Raw genomic sequence first — 23,471 nt, forward strand, 5'->3', positions numbered from 1 at the left:
CAGAAATAAACCTACACACCTGTGGTCAATTAATCTTTGACAAAGGAGGCAAGACTATAAATGGGAAAAAGACAGTCTCTTCAGCAAGTGGTGCTGGGAAAGTTGGACAGCTGCATGTAAATCAGTGAAGTTAGAACACACCCTCACACCATGCACAAAAATAAACTTAAAATGGCTTAGAAACTTTAATATAAGACAAGACACCATAAAACTCCTAGAAGAGATGATAGGCAAAACATTCTTTGACATAAATTGTACCAATGTTTTCTTAAGTCAGTCTCCCCAGGTAATAGAAATTAAAACAAAAATAAACAAAAGGGACCTAATCAAATTTACAAGCTTTTGCACAGCAAAGGAAACCTTAAAAAAAATTAATGAAAAGACAACCTAGGGAATGGGAGAAAATATTTGCAAACAATGCAACCAATAAGGATTTAATTGCCAAAATATACAAACAGCTCATACAATTCAACAGCAAAAAGAAAAAAAACAAACAACCCAATCGAAAAATGGGCAGAAGACCTAAATAGACATTTCTCCAAAGAAGATGTACAATGGCCAATAGGCAAATGAAATGATGCTCAACGTCACTAATTATTAGAGAAATGCGGATCAAAACTACAATGAGGTACCACCTCACACCAGTCAGAATAGCCATCATTAAAAAAGTGTACAAATAACAAACGCTGCAGAGGGTGTGCAGAAAAGGGAACCCTCCTACACTGTTGGTGGGAATGTAAGTTGGTTCAGCCACTATGGAAAACAGTATGGAGGCTCCTCAGAAAACTAAAAATAGAATTATCTTATGATCCAGCAATCCTTCTCCTGGGCATATATCCAAACAAAACTATAATTCAAAAAGATACATGCACCCATATGTTCATAGCAGCAGTATTCACAATAGCCAAGACATGGAAACAACCTGAATGTCCATTGACAGATAAATGGATAAAGAAGATATGGTATATATATACAATGGAATATTAGTCATATAAAAAACCAAATAATGCCATTTGCAACAACATGGATGCAACTAGAGATTATCATACTAAGTTAAGTCAGAAAGAGAAAGACAAATACCATATGATTATCCGTTATATGTGGAATCTAAAACGTGGCACAAATAAACCTATCTACAAAACAGAAACAGACTCACAGGCATAGAGAACACACTTGTGGTTGCCAAGCGGTGGGGTGGGGGGGGAAGAGGGGAGGGATGGACTAGGAATCTGGGGTTAATAGATGCAAACTATTACATATAGAATGGATAAACAACAAGTTCCTACTATATAGCACTGGGAACTATATTCAATATCCTGGGATAAACCATAATGGAAAAGAATATAAAACAGAAAGTATATATGTGTATAACTGAGTCACTTTGCTGTATAGCAGAAATTAACACAACATTGTAAATCAATTATACTTCAATAAAAAATAAATTAAAAAGAAGAAAATCTAGTTTATATCAAGCAGGTTTTATCAGAAAAACCAGCCGAACTAATGACCAAGATGGTCACAAAGGCACACACACACAAACACACACAACCGAAATATGGTTTCATTAGTAAAACAATAATGCAATACCATTTTCATCCATACTGTCAGAAATTTAAATGTCAGACAATACCAAGTGTTGGTAAGAATATGGGAACTTCACGCATCTCTGGTGGGATTGTAAATTGGTACGACCACTTCAGAATGCATATGGCAATACCTAATAAAATTTGGAAATGCACACCCCTATAACAAATTGTTCCGTTTCAGGATATATGAGAGAAACTTTCATATATGTGCAGAAGGAGCCTTATACACATATGTTCATTGAAGCATTGTAATGACTGTAGTATCAAACATTTGAAAATAACCCCAAAATCCATAAAAGGGGGAAATGATATGATGGAATTTTATATTGCAGTAAAAAGAATGAACTATCAAATAGGTAGGTCCAAAATACAATACTGAGTAGTAAAAAAAGCAAAATAATAGAGTATATTACATATATTTAAAAACATACGAGAAAATCTATGTATAGCTTATGGATTTGTGCATAGAAATGTATGTTAAGATATGATAAATGAATCTGAAGCACAGATTTAAAGCAAATTGTAGTAGTTGCCTCTAGACAGTGAGAAGAATAGATTTGGACAGAGGGATGGTGGTTATGGGGACTTTACCTTTATGATTAGCATTTAATTTTTTAATGTGTAATATAAGTGATTGAGATATTATTCTTTGCTCTTTTCTATATTTTGATATTTCTTATCCCAGAGTCTAATATGCTACTTTGAGAGAGGTTTGCATGTGTACAGGAAGAAGACACATGCAGTACAAAGTAAATGTAAAATGCTCTGCTACCAAAACTACTTTATGGCAAAATGTTTTTTTTACGCTTTCTTTGGAGAACAGTTTTACTCATGTCATTCTGCTATGTGAATAGGAAAATAAAATTAAAGAGACTTTGTTCTGAAGTGGGGCCTTAGAGATCATTATAAAATAACCCTTTCATTTTACAGGTGAGAAAATGAAGGCCCAGAGACCTGCTGAAGGTCATGCAACTTGTTAGTAATGCAGTCAGGATGAGAACTCCTAGATCACACCGGAATGTGATATAAACTATCATCTTTATTCACCCTTCCTCCCCCACCTCCTCCCACACACCCTGATAGAATTCTACTCTACTATTATTCTTGTTAAAATTGGCTTGGTTTTAAATTTATTTATGTATGTCTATTTCCCTCACTAGAACATGAGCTTTTACTCATGGAAGTCCAGGACCACCTCTGATTTATCTTTGTAGTTTTGCACATAGTAGGTGATCTATAAATATGTGTTAAATATTCTACCTGAGTTATTATCTTCATGGTATTGCCAGCTTAATATGAAGGACAATATATTTAAGGGAATTAGGTTTGTTATAGGTTAGGTTTGTTATAACTTAGGTTTGTTATAACTCTAATAATATAGCAAAAGAAGTATTTAATATCGAATCTTCATTTTAGAGATTATTCAATTCAGGGAGCCATAACACCTCTGCCGTGTTTTTCGATATATACATTATAGGAAAGATGTGTCTCAAGCAGCTGAGCTTGCCTTATCACCCTGATGGTGTGTGACTCAATACAGCATAGGCAAGCTTTTCTTAGAGGAGTGACCATGAGTGACCCTCAGTTTTCCCCAGCATCATCTTAATCTTGTATTTCTCAACATCCAGCCCCTGCAGCTGATGCATGTTTAAAAGATTTTCACTCACACTGTTTTGCCAACGTGATAGATACTATTCACCAGCTGGGATTTTCATGTGTTCTGCAGCTTCCTACAGCTTTTCATTGGCTTGGGTCTCTCTGCTTCCCTCATATTAGTAGTGATTCTGGAATAGAAGAAAAGGGCTCAAATTCAAGCTTCACAGCAATTTAAATATCACTTTTTATAGTTTTCTCCCTCTCATTTCTACAGCATCCTGTCTACTAATATTAACACCACAGCTTGAGGCAGGTGCAGACCAATTTGCCTTTATGGATTCTTTGACCCCTAAAAGTTCTTTCTCTGTTTCTGAGTCCTTCCAACATGAGCCTGGCATTTGCCCCACAAGCCTGTATCTACTTGTTCCCTATACAAAGGCAAGAAAGAAGAACTAAGGCAACCTATTCCTTTTCCCTTATATCAAATAGACTGTACACATTATAAATGTACACGGATCCCTGCATTTTTTAGTAGTTCAAGTAGGAAATCTACATGTTTAGAGGACACGTGAAGTAGCAGATCAGATTTTTTATTGAATGACAACATCAGGCTCATGGAATGAACTTGATACAAACTTATTGAAATCACTGTGGTTGACATATATGAAAAAACTTGGATTCCTAGTGAGGTCTTTATGGAATCAAAGTTATGTTTTTAACATTGTATAAATATTAATTTTATTGAGGAGATGACCAGAAAATAGTGCTTATTTCCTACTGAAATCAGAGAAAACCGTTAGAAAAGCATTTTGTATTGAATACCTTCCTTTATCTTCTCAGCACCAAATGAATGACTAATTAAATGTTATATGAAAACGTCATAGCAGATGGTCCTTCCCATTAATAAGCATGTAATGAAATAATAAACATGCTGAAGAGAAAGACATGAGAGACTGCATATCAGTTGTGAAGTGAGTAATTTATCTCAGAACTCAGAGGGCAAGCAACGGGAAAGCTGTCATGAGATTGAACATTGAATCTCCTCCTCTTTCCCTATCCTGCTTGTCACCTATAATTTCCTCAGATGATCTATTCAAATTACTGATTCTTCATTGTGAAGTGTCCCAGAAAAATACTCTACAATCCACACAGATGAATCTAAAAAGGGTAATCTCATTTTTTAATATGTAAGCAAAAGTTATAAGGACAGCTACATGTAAAAGAATGAAATGAGAACATTCTCTAACACCATATACAAAAATAAACTCAAAATGGATTAAATACCTAAATGTAAGACTGGATACTATAGAACTCCTAGAGGAAAACTTAGGCAGAACACTCTTTGCCATAAATTGCAGCAATATTTTTTGGATCTGTCTCCTAAAGTAAAGGAAATAAAAGCAAAAATAAACAAATGGGACCTAATTAAACTTAAACACTTTGGCACAGCAAAGGAAACCATCGACAGAACAAAAAGACAACCTACTGAATGGGAGAAAATATTTGCAAATGATATGACTGACAAAGGATGAATATCCAATGTATATAAACAGCTCATACAACTCAACATCAAAAAAACAATCTGAACATAAAATGGGTAAAAGAACTGAATAGACATATTTCCAAAGAGGACATGCAGATGGCACACGAAAAGATGTTCAACACCACTAATCATCAGGAAAATGCGAATCAAAACCACAATGAGATACCACCCCACACCTGTCAGAATGGTTATCATAAAAAAGAACATAAATAACAAATGTTGGCGAGGATGTGGAGAAAAGGAAACCCTTGTACCATGTTGGTTGGTGGAAATGTAAATTGGGGCAGTCGCTGTGGAAAACAGTATGGAATTTTCTCAAAAAACTAAAAATGGAACTACCATGTAACCCAGCAATTCCACTCCTGTGTGTATCACCCCCAGAAAGAAAAACACTAATTTGAAAAGATACATGCACCCCAATGTTCATAGCAGCATTATTTACAATTGCCAAGATAAGGAAGCAACCTAAATGTCCATCGACAGAGGAATGGATATAGATGATGTAGTACATACATACAACAGAATACTACTCAACCGTAAAAAAGAATGAAATTTCGCCATTTGCAGCCACATGGATGAACGTGGAGGGCATTACGTGAAGTGAAATAAGTCAGAGAAGGACAAGTACTGTATGATATCACTTATATGGGTAATCTAAAAAATACAACAAACTAGTGAGCATAACAACAACAAAAAGCAGTCTCACAGATACAGAGAACAAACTAGTGGTTACCAGTGGGAAGAGGGAAGTGGGAAGGGGCAATATAGTGGTAGGAGAGTAAGAGGTACAAACTATTAGGTATAAAATAAGCTACATGGATATACTGTAAAACACGGGATGGGGAATATAGCCAATATTTTATAAGAACTATAAATGGAGTATAACCTTTAAAAATTGTGAATCACTATACTGTACACCTGCAACTTACATAATATTGTACAGCAAGTATACTTCAATAAAAAAGACACATGTGGGCTTCCCTGGTGGCGCATTTTTAAATTAAAAAAGTTAAAAGGGTAATCTCAGTTTTTAATACAAAAGCAAAAGTTATAAGGGAGTAACAAATGGAATCTAGCAATGCAATAATAATGCACTATGACCAAGAGGGTTTATTTCAGGAATAAAAGTATTTTAATATCAGAAAATCTATCAACGTAATTCATTGTCACCAAATCCAAAAGGAAAAACAAAATTACTATATCAGTATGTAGATGTTGAAAGACTTAATACAATTCAACAGTCAGTCCTAATAAGTCATAAGCAGAAGGAATCTACTTAAGTATGATAAAGTTGGTTTTCCAGAAACCAAAAGAAAATGTCATTTTAAAATAACAGAACTCTAAATCCATTTAAATTAAAATTAGGAACTATTTAGAAAGGTCCATTGACAGTAATTCTTATTTTAACATTGTCTTGGAGATTCTAGTGACTGCAAGGAGGCAGGAAAATAAGTAATATGCATAAGCATTGGGAAAAAACCCCACTAAGACAGGTGTGCTAGATTGTTCTAATATTAACAAGATTACAAAGGGGACTATGTTTTTCAGAAGCCTTTCCCTTTGTGGTTTCGTGCAAGAGTTGGCCAAAATCTAAAGTCACATGAGACTTGGAATGTGGAAGTGGAGTAGTAGCCACTATTTCTTAAGTTCTTTTCAGTCAGATATGATGAAGGACAGATGCAGAGGTGCCCAGTGAATTCCAGTTTGTCATTGTTTTCCTCTACTCCATGTTCAAATCTACCTTCTGGCTGCTAGACCCACTGACCAAAAGTAGCCCCAGGCCCTCCAACAGATGCTTGACTGAAGACTCCAGAAGTGGGAGCCATGCAGAGGTGCAGATTTCCAGAAACTTTTCTGCCACTTTGCTTTCATGTTTCCTCTCTGGCACCTGGATATGTCTAGCTTTCCAGATTTCCATTAACACAGCCTTTAAAAAGGCTGGGTAGTGAGTTTTCTCTAATTCTCCAACTTCCTTTTTTAGATCTTTATTACCTAACATCTCCCACAATTATGTAAGGTCTTGTTCCTATAATTAACCCCCTTTTCATGATACTAGCTTTTCTGCTTCTCTGACTAAATTCTGACTGATAGAATTAATAAAATAATCTGTTAAGGGGGCTGGATACAAGATAAATGCTAAAAACAAGTATTTTCTGTATTTTAGCAATATAGACCTAGGAATAAAAATATAAAAATAATAGTATTTTGTTCACAACACTGAAAAAAGTATAAAGCAACCAGGAATAAAATTACTAGAAAGGCACAGCATTATATGAAGAACACTATACCATCTTACTGAAGGGTATGAAACAAGATTTAAGCAATTGGAAAAACATTTCATGTTCTTGGGTAGGAAAAATAGGTGATAAAGTGGTGATTCTCCCAAATTAATATAAAAGAAAGTATACCTCCAATTAGGATCCTAAGAGAATTTAAAAAAATAGCTCCTATTATTTTAAAATTCATATGTAAGAATAAATATTCTACAATAATTAAGATGAAAAAGAACAGTGTATGTGTGTGGGGTTCTTTACTGTATATAAGAACATATTGTACAGCTTTTGTAATCAAATCAATATGGTATCAGCATGAGAATAGATAAGCTGACAGAATAGAAAATCCTGAAATAGATCATAATATATATGAGAATTTAACATATGAAAAATTTGTAGCTCAATTTGGTGGGGGAACTATATTTTATATAAGCAATAGTGTTTATTAATTCATATATAGATCTAAGAGCATGAAAAAAAATTCAGAAGGATACATAAAGTTGTTATGCAAGTTGTCTAGTGGGTGGATGTGGGACTTAAGGCAGGAGTTGGTGAGAAGAAAGAGACAAAAAGAAAGATAATAAATCAACATGCAAACTTAAAATGTATGATTTCCAGATTCATGTTCTAGAATCATATTTCTAGAATCAGGTTCTTAGAGTGAAAAAAATTTATATTTTAGTGTGATTCTGTGTAAATATATATGGAGAAATGTATGGGAGTGGGGGAAGAGAAGTAACGACGTGTAAGAATCTCTATGGCCTATCAGTGAAGAAAGCAAGTTAAAGATCAATGTGTATAATTTGATTCTATTTAGATAAAAACAGACACACTGTATTAAAGTTTGATCAGAGAAGGAGAACTTCTAGGTGTCGTATAGAATGAGGAATTTATCACAGGGATTTGACCTCATGCGAGGTCAAGGTTGGAGCTGGTTAAGCAGTTTATATATGACTTGCTTCTGTGTCCAGTGTTGGGTCTGAAGTCTTCACGATAGGCAGTTGGAAGGGAAAGATGGGCACGTAGTCGCATGCCATTCCAAGGATAAATTGGAACCTAGGAGGACAAACTGAAACTCAAGTGGCTCTTTCACTTCCTTCAAACCTCCAACTTTGATGACATGGGTGACCTGCTGGAGAAATGATGCCCTTAGTCATGGAGTGGAACATACAGGTGACCTAAGAGCAGGAGAAGCTTAAGGAGGAGATCCTGTGGGAGCTGCAGAATCTGTGGGCTCAGCTGCTACCTGATGCCAACAAGGTGAGAGACCAGATCCACAAAAAATTTGTATAAACTGCTACAGTATCTGACTCTATACCAACCTTCACAATCTAATCATTCCTGCTGCTTCATTTTTGCCTTTCATATCTCATGCAAATTTCTATGTAGCCAATCTTAGCTCAAAACCATACAGGGAAGGGAATTCATACATAAATAAGACACCTATGTAAGTATATGTATACCTTTATGTTGGTATAAATAAGGAAAAAGTCATGGAAAAATACACCCCAGATTTCATCAGGGAGATGGTAGTGGAGGGATATGGCCAGAAGCTAAATATAGTATGGTATATTTATGTAACACAATATGGTGCAGCTGTAATAAAGAATAAGATGTGTTTGTAGGTACACATATGAAAAGCTATCCTGATGGAAAAAAGCAAGTCAAGGAAAACTATCTAAAATATAATCTTATTTGTGGAAAAATAATCTACTATGTGTGGAGATATGGATATAGGCCACTATATCTGTACTAGCTGTGTGACCTTCGAGCAAATTATTTAATCTATCTACACCTTATTTTCTTCATTTGTAAAATGGACATAGTAATACTAATGATAGCATCTGGATTGTAGGTTATCGCGAAGATGAAATGAGACCCATAAAGTGCCTAGAATAGGGCTTAGCAAATAGCAAGTGCTCGATAATATTATTATTATTTTGGTTATTTCTATCATTATAAATACATCTCAATGGAAATCACTTTCCTCCTTCTCCTACCTTATCAACTCAATTCTATCCTGTCAAATCAAGGAGAAAAGGAGGAAGAGAAGGGGATCTGATTTAAACAGAGCTGCCCCAGAAGGTTGTCACTGGCCCATGGGTCAGTGAGTTGTAACCCTGCGTAGTCATTAAAAGGATGTCGATGGCGAAAAGACGCAAGGTCAAGCAATGCTTATCCAGAAAAAAGCCTGGGATTCAGACAGGCAGTTCTGGCTGTGTGAGTGTGTCTGTGTGTGCACGCATGGGTGTGTGTATTTGTTCTCATGTGTTAGCACACACATACTTGTGTATAAGCTGGAAAGAACCAATAAAACAACTGAGGATAATTGCACTAAGGAAACATTTAAAAATTCCTGCAAAGGTGAGTCAGAGTGCTATATATTATATTTTCTGATCCACACATGAGAGTTAAAAGACGGGACAGCCAGCATACTCATTTATGCACCCTGAGCCCTGCAATTTATTTCACTGTATTTGATGTTAGCAGGGAAGCATTTCTTTATGTAAAATTACTCAGAATACAGCACAAAGAACTATTCTGTAGGTATGAAATGTGTCTAAATAAAAAAAAAAAAAGAAAAAACAAAACCCGCTTCTGCACTTTTGACACATCATGACCACAGTAAAGGAAAAATGAAGGCTCTTTTGTTTCTAGGTGCTGCTGGAGGAAATGAAACAATGGGGCATGAACACAGTTCTCAACCTTTTTTTTCTATGGGGGCACCCGTGGCTGACTAACATTGCCTAGCACAATGCTCTTCTAAACGCGATTCCCAGCACACTGGTCATTACTTCATCTCATTCACTGCCACCCAAGAGAGCATTTCAGGATACAAATGAGTAAGACTGACATTGAAAGAGAGTAACCTTGGAGACATTCTATTTTTTAATTAAAAATGTAATACATGAATATATTCTCATTGTAAAAGACTAAGCAATATGGAAATATATAGGATATACTCCTGTACCAGCTCTCCCACACCCAAACTCCTCTCCACAGAGAGAAGCTAATAAATTATTAATAATTTTGGTGCGTATCCTTTATATATTAAATTTGCATTTATATGTTCATATGTATGCATGTGTTTATCTGTATCTTTATATCTATATATCCACACATACTGGATTATTTTTCCATAAATGAGATTATACTTTAGCAATTTTTTTGATTTGTTTTCCACATAACATCATAACACTGGAATATCTTTATGTATGGGTACAGACCCATCTTGTTCTTTATAACAGCTGCACTGTATTGTGTTGCATAAATATCCAACATTTTATTTAACCTCTTTCCAATGGTGGCTACTTGTGTTGTTTCTTTTTTATTATTAAAAACAATGTTGCACTGAATGTACATGCTCATCCTTGTGCATGTTTCTTTGTGAACAAATGTATTTATTAAGAACAGATATGTAGAAGTGGATTGCTAGGTCAGAGAGTACCCATATTTTAGTATTTAATTAAGTGCAAAATATTCCAAAAATCTGCACAAATTTACACTCTCTCCACTGGCAGTATTTTTTCTGTCATTCAAAAAAGATTTGCACAGTGGCTACTTACTTACCTCCCTACTTACCTATCTATCTATCTCCCAGCTACCCACCCACCACCTATCTAACACGTGGAGGAAAATGAAGCAGGTCAAAAGTTATTAGGAGTGAAACGGACAGGGTGCATATTTAAGTTAGGTGGTACAGGTACCTTGCTAAAAAAGGTGATCTCTGAGAAAAGCGTGAAGAAAGAACTGGAGCAAGCCACACATATACCTGAGGGAAAAGGATCAAGGTAGAGGGAACAGCAAGTAAAAGTAACTGAAGAGGACAGAAAGCTGGTGTGTACTAAGAGAAACGAGGAGGCCAGTATGGCAGGACTGTAGTGAGAAAGGGGGAAAGTAGAAGAGAGAGGTAATGAAGGTACAAGAGTGTCCATCTCCCCAGCCTCTTTTTAACAGCAAGGAACATTCATCTTTAAAGTGCTGGCCAATCTACTGGCAAATCTCACTCTTTTCAAATTGCATTCTGCCTGATTACTAATGAGATGGGGAATCTTTTCACGTGTATGTTGGCTGTTTTTGTTCTTATTCTACATTTGTATTTTCATATCTTTTTCTCACATTTGATTGGATTTTTTCTTATTGATTTTTATACATTCTGATTATTTATTAAGCCTTTTTCAATTATACGTCTTGCAAATATGTTCTCCCAATTTGCCTCAATTTTTATGAAACCCAACCTGTATATTTTATTTATGAATTCTTTATATTGTTTTTAGTTTAAGGGGACCCTCCTTATCATAAAATAAATATTTTCCTATATTTTCTTCTGATGGTTTTATAAATTTGTTGTTCATTATGTTTAGCTCTTTAATCCATTTGGGATTTACATTTGTGAATGTCACAGTTAAGGTATAATCATATATATAATATATGCATATATATTATTTTTTCTCCCTTTTCTGATTTGAAATACAAAATTTATTATATTAAAAGTTCATATATATTAATCTGTTTCTAGACTGCCTATTCAGTTCTGTTTTCTATTTACCTGTCAATACCACACTGTTTCAATTATTAAAGCTTTGTAGTGTATTTAGATACTTGATATGGATCACTTATCTTCATTGTCTTTTGAAAACTATTCCTGGAGATTCTATTTCAGATGAATCTGAGAATTAGCTTAGCAAGGTCCATTTTATTGGGATTTAATTTAAATGTATAGATTAACTTGAGGAGAATTAACGTTGGTAAATTATTGAGTGTTCTCATTTAGAGAATAGATCTTTCCATTTGTTTAGATTTCCTTTCATGATTTTCAGTACATTTTTACAGTTTTGTTCCACATAGATCTTGCATATTTCTTGTTAAGTTTATTCTTAGGCTTTTTTTCCTTTGTGTTTCTGGTTATGAAGGAGTGTATTACATTTTATTTTCTAATATCTTGATTTAATATTATTAGATAAATTCAGAAAAAAAACCAAATTCTGAAGTAAATAGAGGTATAATGGTAGCTTTACACTGATTGTAGTCATTTAATAATTTATTGCTAGCAATAGAGCATCTGAATTGATTCCCTCATCAGAACAATCTCTGGGATATGACAAATCAAAGAGACTACCTTTAGCTTTTGCTTTGGGACATTTATTTACTCAGGGAGGAGGCAATTAGGCCAAGCCCTGAGGCTCATATATGTTCAATCACTCTGGAATCTGAGAACAAAGCAATGGGGCTTCTTCTTTCCATATTCACCCCTGCTGCTTTATTTTGACCTCCTTTTGTTTCAAGTCTTTGCTTTATACAACTAAAGTTTTAAAATTATGCACATAGAAAAGCACATAAAATAATATAACCTTAATTTAATAGCTGAGTCATTTAATATGACCCAAGTTTAATAGCTATTTGTTTGCCATATTTGGTTCAGGACTTTTTTGCTTTTGTTCTTATTAATTTTAAGGAAATAAAATATTACAAACACAGCTAAAGCACCAACCCTTTCCCTTCCCATTCACTCTGATGTTGGTGTGTTTCACCCTTAAGAACATTTAAAATATCTTTATGATTTTAATGTGCAGCTATAAGTTATATTTATTATCTGGTGTGTTTTTAACATTTACATAGTTGGTATCAAAACATGTGTAGCATTTTGTAACTTGATACTGTGGGCTTTTGAAATTCATCCTTGTTGACAAGGACAATTGCTCATGGTATTTTATTTATATCCATTGGTCAAACTTAGCTAATCCAGTCACATGGCTACACCTAGTAGCCAGGGAAATTGAGAAATGTGGTTTTTATTCCAGAAAACCACAACCCTGGCTAAAAATCTGGGTTACATTACTAAGGAAGATGAGGGGAACTGGTAGTAGGGCACAGCTACCCATCTCTGCCAAATATTTCAATTACAATGTTTTATAATGTTTATTACAGATTTCTGATATATACCTTTATTGGATTAAGGTATTTGTTTTTATCTTTCTCAGCTTGCCAAAGGATTTTTAAAACTGCTTTTAATTAGGAATAGGTGTTAAACTGTTCTTTGGCATCTTTTAATATGATTATGTGATTTTCTACTTTAATTTGATAATGCAATGTATTAAATTAATGTTTCTTAATGTTAAACTATCCTTGCATTCCAGACATAGATTTTAATTATGTTATAAGATATAAGATTCAAAAACATGAATCTTATATCTGTTAGAAATATATTATTTTCTTTGAAAGCAGTGTAGACTTTTGGTATTTAGGATTTATATGTTCATAGTTAAACTGGCTTATTCTGTTATTATTTAATGTTATTTGTATGGATTTATAATCAAGATTATGCTAACCATATAGAGTTAGTGGGGAAGCTCTTCATCTTTTTATATTCTGGAAAAATTTTTTTAACCTAATAATTATCTGTTTAAATTTTAATATAATTTACCCATAATACCATTTGATCTGGGTTTTTTTTAAGGGATATATCTTTGACTACTTTTAAAATTTCTTCTATGACCTTATTCTATCTTTTGTTGAGCCAATTTTTGTTATATATTTTTTTCTAGAAAAATCAAGCTTTTAATTTAGATTTCAAATATGTTAGCATTAATTCAAACCTACCTTTCTTTCACACTTGAAATTTTTTTCTGTGTCTATATTTATCTTACCTGTCTTCTGTGGTTTATTTTAGTCTCCTCTATTTTGTCTTGATCAGAATTGCCAGAGATTGTACAATTACGTTGGACTTTTAAAGAACCAGGAAATGGTTTTATTAAGTAGTCCTTTCAGTCTTTTTACTTACATTATTATTTTCTGCTTTTTAACTTTTTAATTTTCTCCATCCAAATTGTTTTTTTTTCTTCTTCTAATTTATTGTATTGTGTGCTTAGGTCATTATTTCAGGCATTGTTTATTGGCTACCCATTCCTAACCCCCTTATCCTTTCTACTTCCAACTGTAGAGGCTAAAATAGCTAGATACCCAATTTCCCAGATAGTCTTGGAGCTAGGTATGGCCATGTCCTCCAGATGTAAGAGGAAGTCTTCTACAGGCACATTGGGAAAGATTTTTTCCCACTGCTCACTAAAATGGAGAAATGCACACCAACTCTTTCTTTCCAACTAGTAGAAGGAAAAAGAGAGCACAGAGAAGGCACACCTGGTTTCTTAAAAGCCCCACCCTAGAAGTGGTATGCATCATGCCCACTCACATACCATTGGAGAGAACTTACTCATTTAATCATACTAACTGCGAGGGAGGCTGGGAAATGTGACTAGCCACATCACTTGCTATAACTCTATTATGATGTAAGAAAAGAACAGATCTGGAAAATAGATTAGCCATTACTTGCAACCTTTCACACATACAATGACAGAGAAGTTAAGAATATCAGTTACTCATGAAAGCACAAGCTTGGAAGTTGTTCTATAATCCTTAAGGGACCTATATGAAAAAAAATTGAGCTTTGAAAATATTCATCTAAATATTGGATGATGCCACCAGCATTCTTATCAGACAAAAGTACCAAAACCTGAGCTACAACAATCAGACTCAAGTAGCCATTGACAGTCTAAGCAGCCAACTTGAATCAATAATGCTATCTATATTTCCGTAAGGGAGGATAATCACACATACACACTGGCATAAAACTCAGTGGCTTCTCAATTCACTGTGAAATCATATAACTCAAACCAAATAGTTGCAGGTGGCTTTAATTAGCAGTGTCATAAAAGCAATTAGCACTGGTTTGTACCAACTGTATCCACTAGAACTAGCACAGAGTTAATGACAAGTGTATGCACAAGTAGTAATATTCTGTTATGCTTTCAGAAATATTAAAATAATAGAAAAAGGGATACTACGTCTTTCCTAGTCAATTTGTTTAATTTTTAAAATATAATATCTTATCTTTTCTTGTAGTTTGCTCTTGTGAGTTTAAAATAAGTGAAAAAATAAGTCTGCAAATCACTTTACTTGGTTACCTTTCTTCTAGCATAGATATATGTATCTTTTATAATCTTTTAATTTTATGTCAGGTTTATTAAAGCATAGCTTACATTCACTAAAATTCACCCTTTTAAGTTGTACAGTTCTATAAATTTATACAGTTGCATAGCTGCTACCAGAATCAAGGTATCAAATATTTCCACTACCCCTCCACCCCCCAAAAAGTTTTCTCATGTCCCTTGGTAATCCCCAAATACAACATTTTGGAAGTGAATCAAAATTCCACTTGATGTGTTTCACTTGGTAAGCCAGGTTTTTCATCTGGGAGAATGCCATGCAGACCTCAAATGTGAACAAGCCAACTAGCTTATTTTTTTCTTTCTCCCCTCTGAAATCCCACTTGTTTTTCCCAAGTGCCTCATTGGTTTAAATGATTTTAGCAGGGAATCACTGTTCATTTTTCTTTGCAAATATACTTTAAAAAAAAACTGTCAACATCAACATGTCAACATCATTGTCTTATTTTCTACATCCATCAGGTGCTTTAACATATATTACAGAAATAAACAAAAGAAGGTATATTCTTTGTTCCCAAGGAGTTTTCAGATTAAGAGAGAGAATAAGCATGGACATATTTATAATAAATAGAATATGGTCTATGATAACCAGGAGGTGTTTTTCTCCCCTGTCTATTTTATTATGGTTAGCCTGTGGGGAAAGGAAGGTGAGAGGAAGTGCATTAAGTGGAAGGACTGGCTGGATTCAGCAGAATGAAATAAATACAAGAAGATACAGAAGCACATGAAGAGGACAGAACAAGGATTTGGGTAGAGATGACATTACAGGAAAGATGACTGCCATGGTTTGTGCTAGCTGAAAGAAGCCTTGTATCAAGAAGCCCTTCATTTTGTAGATGAGGAAACAGGCCCAGAGAGGGGCAGTGATACATTGAAGGTCAACCAGAGAAGTTGTAGCAGAGCTAGGAGTAGAACTAGTTCTCCTAATTCTGTTCTGATGTTCACTTTACTGCCCTGCATGGCTTATCCTGTTGCTTTCAGGAAGCAACCCGTAATTTTCCACTTACTCACATTTGCTTTTGAGCCCTTACATCCTACTCTAGCTTTACAAAAGAAATACATTAGCTATCACCTGGGGACATACCCAATGCCTCGGAGGTGCTACCCTCACAGTCTTTCTCAGATAATCCATCTCCACCTTTCTTTCCAAAACCCTCTTGGCAGAATTCAGGCCCCCTTCTTTGCTGGAGGGTTTAATAATGATTCACTGTAGGGCTAGCTTGAAACCTTGACTCTCTTGATATCATTTATGTGGGGAAAAAATGTTCCTAGTTCCAAATAATCAAACTAAACTTTCAACAAAAAGCCAAATACTTGGGGACTTTCTATAAATTTATCTGAATATGTAATTTTTTCTGTTCTTTAGAGGAATGACATATTCTGCTCAAATCTGAAACTATGACCTAATTTATATAAATTCAGCTTTTCTGTGTGCAAACTTCCATAGGTTCTGGTGAAAACTAAACTCCTCCATTGCTACAGCAGTTGTGCCCACAATTCTACTCCAAATTCAACATAATGGAGCAAAGTGTCTCAACATCTGGAAAATGGGTAGAGTACATAAGAAAATAAAACTTACAGTGGAAAAGGCACTGGTGACAGTGTCTTGATGTTACAGTTCTTTGCTGAAATGTTTTTCAGGTGGCCTCTCTAAAAGAAAACGGGACACTTGGATACCAAGTTCAAGTCCACAAAGGAAATTCAAATTAGTTCTATATCAAATGTAGCACTTTCAAACATCATCTCATCAGAATATTCTGATATTTTCATCTGGTATTTTCATCAGAATATTCTATATTCAAAAATATTTTTGAAATGTATGTGCACAACACTGTGCTGTGGGGAAGTACAAAATAGACTAACAATAGAATGTAGCACATGGTGTAGGGACATTTGGGATGCACAGGCTGTAATATTGTAGGAATTCAGAATCAAGAAATAGAACTGTATGGAACATAAAAGCCTTCAAGTAAGAAATGAAATTTAAGGATAGGTAGAATCTGTACACGTGGAGAGGAATAAGGAGCACAGCTGATGTTCAGTTGGATGTTCTGGAACAGCGGCACCGGCATCTATTCTGTATGACTGGTAATCCATTCTGAATGGTCGCTGTACTTGCCAAATTGGTCATTAGATATTCTGAAGATCACCCCAGCAGGCATTCCTGGATACTGCTGTGGAAGTGGCTGTTGGGAGGTCGGGGATCAGTTCAACTTTCCCAGGCCATCAAAAGGTAACCAACTGATCAGAAATAGAGATTTGTTTTAAATTGTTGCTGTGTTCAGTTAAATCTTATGTATGCTGTGCACACATTTCTTCTGAGATTATACAACTAATCTCTCAGTCAGATTGACATCAGTCTTAAACTTCATTATCATACAGCCATAGGTATCAAATTGACAAACACACTCAATGGGTATAAATGATTATTATTATTCTTTACTAGAACAAAAACTGTACTGTCTCTTATAACACTCATCCAATTTCAATCCCTTGTCAGGACAAACTTTAAAAGAATATCATCAAGAAAATTCAAAAAAAAAAAAAAAAGAAAGAAAGAAAGAAAGAAAAATAGCAGAGCTGGTCGGTTTTGTCTAGCAGGTACTTCTGCTGTTTCACCTTTTGAGGTAAGTAGCCTCAGGGACATGGAACCAATTTTCAGCAGTGATTTGCTACGATATTGAATACACATCTCAATACCTTCATAGATAGAAAAGGAGGGTCTGATTCATCAACACTTTCCTTTTGGTCAGCAAACACTCAGGGAACAATTAGACTGTTTATAAAGCCTTGGTACCTAGAATAGCACAAAGTCAATTTAAAAAATATATTGAATATGTGAGCTTTTCCAAATTGTCATCAACTGTTATGACAAGCTATTAAAGAAGCTATTGTAGAGGACTGAAGGAGCAGCTGATTTCAAAACAGTAAATCAAGTCTTGGTCAAGAGCACTGATGAAAAGAGAACAGGATTCTTGCTGTGTTTATGAGTGGCTCAAGACAGCTTTAATACACATCAATCACAGGTAGGCAGTGTGCTCCGGTCTGTGCCCCTGACTCTCAGTGTGACCTTTTGTGAGTCACCAGACGGCTTTCAGGCTCAGTTACTCAGCTGAAAACAAAGCCGAAGAGCAGAAACCTCAATGAAAATGAAAAACAGGCACTGCATCGCTAATGAGATTTCCTGGGGAAATAAATTCCTCACCTCTATAACCCCCTCTCCGTGACACTCCCCACTCTAGACCACAACGTCCCACATTTTCAAGAGAAGGTGGACAAAGTGAAGTGTTTAAGGCATGTGGCTGTGCTACGCTCCCAGTTTCAGAAGGATTTATTGGGAAGAATTCACTGTGCTTACTTAAAATAGGAAAGCCATAAGGAAAGAAATGGTCACATTATCTTGCTGTAGAAATTAGAGCACTAACTTTGGGTTCAAAATCTCTCCATCGGCTATGGTTTGCTTAGAGATTTGGGAGGGCTGGCCAAGGAATCTCACCCTTTCAGTTGGTTCTAAACAGTCTATGGCTGTATAACCAGTACTGTGAAATATTTCTACTCCCTCTGGGCAAAATCACTCATTATTGTGAAACTTTCTGCTAAAATTATAAGATTAGAGTTGCATGAACATGTAACACTATGACTGTGGATGAAACAAAGTTTAGAAGAGAATAGCCAGAACAGCAGCTTCTTAGGAGGGTAGTAAAGCAGGCTGAGGGGGGGCCTAGAGTTTGGAAATGCCATCAATGCTGTCAGCCTCCACAGCTTCATGGTGCAGTCGGCCACCTGCAGAAGAGGGAAGCTCAGACGGAAGACATGGCCGATGGAACTTATGGCCCTGGAGAATAAGGATGCACTTTCATTTTTAAGACTGTTGGTCCCTTGGTGTTGCAGTAACCATACACACACGTACACACAAACACACAAGTGTCTGTCTGGCACATATGTGTCTCCTTTCTGAAGCTAGTCCCCTTGGAAAGGTTACACATGACTGAACACTACTGAATCAGTCAGTCTATTTAGTGGCTTGTAAGAAAAGCTGACGGTATCACGGCTCCAAGGCAGGCTGCCACCTCAGAGCCTCAATTGTAACTAATGGGGGTTTAAAAGGGATATCAGAAAATATCATGCAGATAAAATACAGAGATAGGAGAAAAGACCATAACCTCAATCTGCAAAATGTAATAGCTTTGTCAAAATAAAAGCCAAAGCTAAACTCTCCTGCTGCTGTACACCCCCCAGCTCAAGGGAACTGTTCAAGCAGAGAAGCATTTTCTATTAGCACAAACTCCGAATGCAGCAGGGAGAAACTCAGCCATAATATCTGCACAACGGCCCTTCCATGCAAACACCATTCCAGTAATGGGAAATTTTAATGATGTAAAGCAGCAAGGTCACACAATATGTCCAGGAAGCCCTTGGAAAGACACTGTCTCGGCAGATATTAGAGACAAGAGCTCAGAATTGCCCTTGGTTCATTAGGCTTTGCCTGAGGGTTTTTTTCTTCCACTATTAACTGCAAACAAGGTGGAGGTTGTGTTACTCAGTTCCTTGTATGCAATGCAAAGAGGTGAAGGGCAGGATTTGTAAATATGGAAAGGCAGACAGCTTAGACGTGTTTTTACAATACTTGAAATATTCTCAGTCACCTTAAATATGAAAATTGCAAAAGCCTTATCAATGTTGCAGTGTTTTTTTTCGTAGCAGAAGAACTTTTTATCTACTTGTGTATAGATAAAGGTACTATATGCACATAAATATACACACATGGGGTGGATTGATTCCCTCCCCTCCAACCAGCACCATCACATCTTCTTACAGTTTGCCTTCTTCTCCCAGCTTTATGACCCCATTGAGATCGCTCTTACTGTTTTCTTCCTTGTTACATTTTGATATTTCAAAGCATGGCCTGGATCTCACTCCCATCTCCCCACTCCACATTATTAATGAATTGGAAAGCAGACATCATTAGTTTTCGGAGACTATTCCTTTTAAAATTTACAGACCCCTTCATCTGAATCCCCAGAGACAGTCTGCTGTTCTCATCTTAGAATCTTATTAGCATCATACCTTCTGTATCTTGCCATGCAAACTGCATGGCTATGCACTTTCTAGCACTTGACCCTTTTGCGGACGGAATTAATTTACTCTTTGAAGATGCAGCAGCATGCTGTTGTGCTTGTTAGAGAAAGAAAAGCCAAGCAAGGAGATGGCAAAGCAAGCAAAGAAAATTCCTCATTTAAAAGCAAGCTCTTATAAGGAAATTTAGGTGGAGACTGGCCAGGAGAAACTAATAGCTAGTAAGTATTGATAGAAAGAGGCAAATTAGCTGATTAGCAGGGATCACTGAGAATTTCTGCATCCAAATACTAGCAAGCATTGGAACAAGCTCCCTGGTATGGAGCAGATTACAGGAATTCGTTTATACTAGAATCTTTCATTCTTAGACATCTCTTTGGTTTAATATGACCCAGGTCAGCATTAGAAGACAAGCGAAGCAGCTAATTCTGATTTGGTCAGACAACTGATCTGTCTCCTGAAATCTTTCAGACTCACTTACTCAGCACTCACTGTGTGCCAGGTATTGTTCTAGATGCAGGAGATACCATAGTGAGTAGACTGACATCTCTTCATTGGATGAACTCACTTTCTACTGAAGGAGTAAAAAAACAGAAAGTAAACAGACAATTAAAAATGTAACTTCAGGACTTCCCTGGTGGCACAGTGGTTGAGAGTCTGCCTGCCAATGCAGGGGACGCAGGTTTGTGCCCTGGTCCAGGAGGATCCCACATGTCGTGGAGCGGCTGGGCCCGTGAACCATGGCCGCTGGGCCTGCGTGTCCGAGGCCTGTGCTCCGCGACGGGAGAGGCCACAGCAGTGAGAGGCCCGCGTACCGCAAAAGAAAAGAAAAAAAGAAGTAACTTCAGGTAGCTATAAGTGCTATGAAGGAAAATGAAGCCATCTAAAAGAATAGAGAGTGTTAAGGGGAATTATTTGAAACAGGGTGATCTATTACAGAGTTGACATTCAAGTTGGGAAATTAATGATGTAAAAGAGCAAGCCCTCTGAAGATCTTGGGGATGAGTGTTCCCGACAGAATGTAAAGGGCTTGAGACCAGAACAAGTCGGCATATTAAAATTTAAATACAGCTCATGTGGCTGCAGTGGAGTGACAGAGGAGAAAGTACTGGGACAAATAAGCAGTGGCCAGAAGTAGACTCTTAAAGGCCATGATAAGGAGCTTGAATTTTATCCTAACTATGATGGAAGCGATCAAAGGTCATATGTTTATGCTTTAAGGTGACTCCTGCTGTTTTGCAAAGAATAAATTCAAGGGTAGAGATAGGGGAGCAGAATGAAAGCAAGGAAACCAGATAGAAGGTTATCTTAGAAGTCTAAACAAGAAATTATTACGGTGTCTTGAACTTAAGGTGGTAATGGAGGTAGTGAGAGGTGGTGGGATTCAAGATATATTTTGAAGACAGAGCTATAGAACTTGTTGAGGAATTGGATGAAGAAGAGAATGGTGATGCCTTTAAACCGAGAGGCAGAAGAGTAAAGTGGAACAGATTGAAAACGAAATAAAAAGCTTCATTCTGGTCAGGTTAAATTTGAGATGACCATTAGATATCCAAGAATAGATAGTGTGGGGCCCATAGAAGAAATCTGGAGTTAAGAGTGATAAACATTTTGTAATTACAAATTTATAAATATCATTTCAAGCCATGTAACTGGATGAGATCATCACAGGATTAACTTTAGACAGAGAAAAGGCCCAAAGATGGCTTTGGGAAATTCCAAAAACCAGAGGTCAGGAAGAAGAAAAGGAGGTATCAAAGGAGACTGAAAAGGAGTAACCAGTGTTATAGGAGAAAAACCCAGAAAACATCACCAAAAACCAAAAACAACAACAAAAAATATATTTGAAAAAGGAGGGAGTAATTAATAATATAAAATGCCACCAGGAGTTTGAGAGAACTGAGAACTGAGAATTGGCTATTTGATGTGTCAAGATGGAAATCATTGCTCACCTTGACAAAAGAGTTTCAGTGAAGTGATAAGGACAAAAACGATTGAAGTGAGTTATGGACAAACGGGGTGTGAAAAATGCCGAGTAAGCAATATAGACAACTTTACTGATGAGTTTTCTCAGAAAGAAGAGCGAAGAAATGGAGTGGTAGTTGGAGGGTTATATTGGGATGAAGGAAGGTTATAAGTCGGGGGCAACCATAGGATGTTTGTACACCATCAAGAACGATCCTACCAGAAAAGGAAGAGGATGATGTGTAAGGGAGAGTGTATAATTGCAGGAACCATGACTTTGACCAAAGAAGGGACGGGATTCAATCCTTAAGTCAAGGCTTTAGCCTTACACAGGAGCAAAGACAAGTCAGTCATTGTAATAGAAGGGAAGGTAGAGGTTATAGGTAGTAGGTTTGGTTATGGGAAGAACCAGTTCTCTTCTGATAGTTTCTAATTTCTCAATGAAATAAGACATGAAATTATCAACTAAGAGTATGTAATATAAAGGATGATTTGACATTTGTAGTGAAAAAATTTAAATGTGACCAGTCAGCATGATCATGTTTTCCCTAACCACATTTATCTATTTAGGTAAGGACTGAGACTAGGTGGTGTGATAGATTTACCAATATTGGGTTTACCAGCAAGTTAAATAAGGAAAAGAGGGGCAAGGCAGTATATAGCATAATGATTACAGTAATGGACCAAATATAATATTGATGATATGAGGATTGATTGTATGAGAAAAGTGAATATGAGGCTGAATCAACTGATGGGTGGGTACAATGGTTTGAAGAATTGTTGGCATATAGATACTGAAGTGTGAGTGAGCTGGAAAAGTTTTTTGAAGTGCAATTCTTAAATCTAGATTTTGGAAGTGGTATAGTGGGTATCTGAGAAAGGATAGAGGAAAATATTAGTGGAAGGAGGACATCTATCCCACTTCAAAGCCCTGAGGAAATGTGAAAGAAAGCAGCCACCACTTGAAAGGGAAGGAGGAGAAACAGAACCTTAAGGGATAACCAACTTATAGTTAGAGCAAGGAGGTGAAATGAACATTTTTGAGATGAGGTTAATAATAGAGGGCTTTTTTTTTTTTTCTGATGACAGACAAGTAGTTCCAAAAAATATAGTAGGAGGGTTTGATGGGAATAGAAAGGGATGGGGAAGTGGGTCAGGCTTGGGGAGGTAAAGAGCCACATAGGGATAAGCATACAGGTCATGATGATGACCTTATAGTTCCACTGTCCAATGCAGTTGCCACTAGCTATATGTGCCTGGTCAGAACTAAAATGTGCTGTAAATATAAAACACACACTGGATTTTGAAGACTCAATACCAAAAAAAAAGAAAAAAAAAGAGAAGAATTTAAAATACATCATTAATATATTTATATTGATTAAATGTTAAAATAATATTTTGGACATATTGTGATAAAGAAAATATGTTA

The 23,471-nt window shown here is 36.1% G+C and overlaps 1 protein-coding gene across 1 annotated transcript in view; it reads right to left on the minus strand.

The window, feature by feature from the left end:
• Positions 1-23,471, minus strand: part of LOC109550055 (uncharacterized) — a 361,699-nt gene that overhangs the window by 80,568 nt on the left and 257,660 nt on the right. Inside the window, exon 10 of the mRNA XM_073796783.1 lies at positions 3,254-3,370. The gene's annotated coding sequence lies outside the window, so the exon portion shown is untranslated. The remainder of the gene's footprint in view (positions 1-3,253; positions 3,371-23,471) is intronic.

The sequence above is a fragment of the Tursiops truncatus genome, chromosome 19 (genome assembly GCF_011762595.2).
Source record: "Tursiops truncatus isolate mTurTru1 chromosome 19, mTurTru1.mat.Y, whole genome shotgun sequence".
In the NCBI taxonomy this organism is placed as follows: Eukaryota; Metazoa; Chordata; class Mammalia; order Artiodactyla; family Delphinidae; genus Tursiops; species Tursiops truncatus.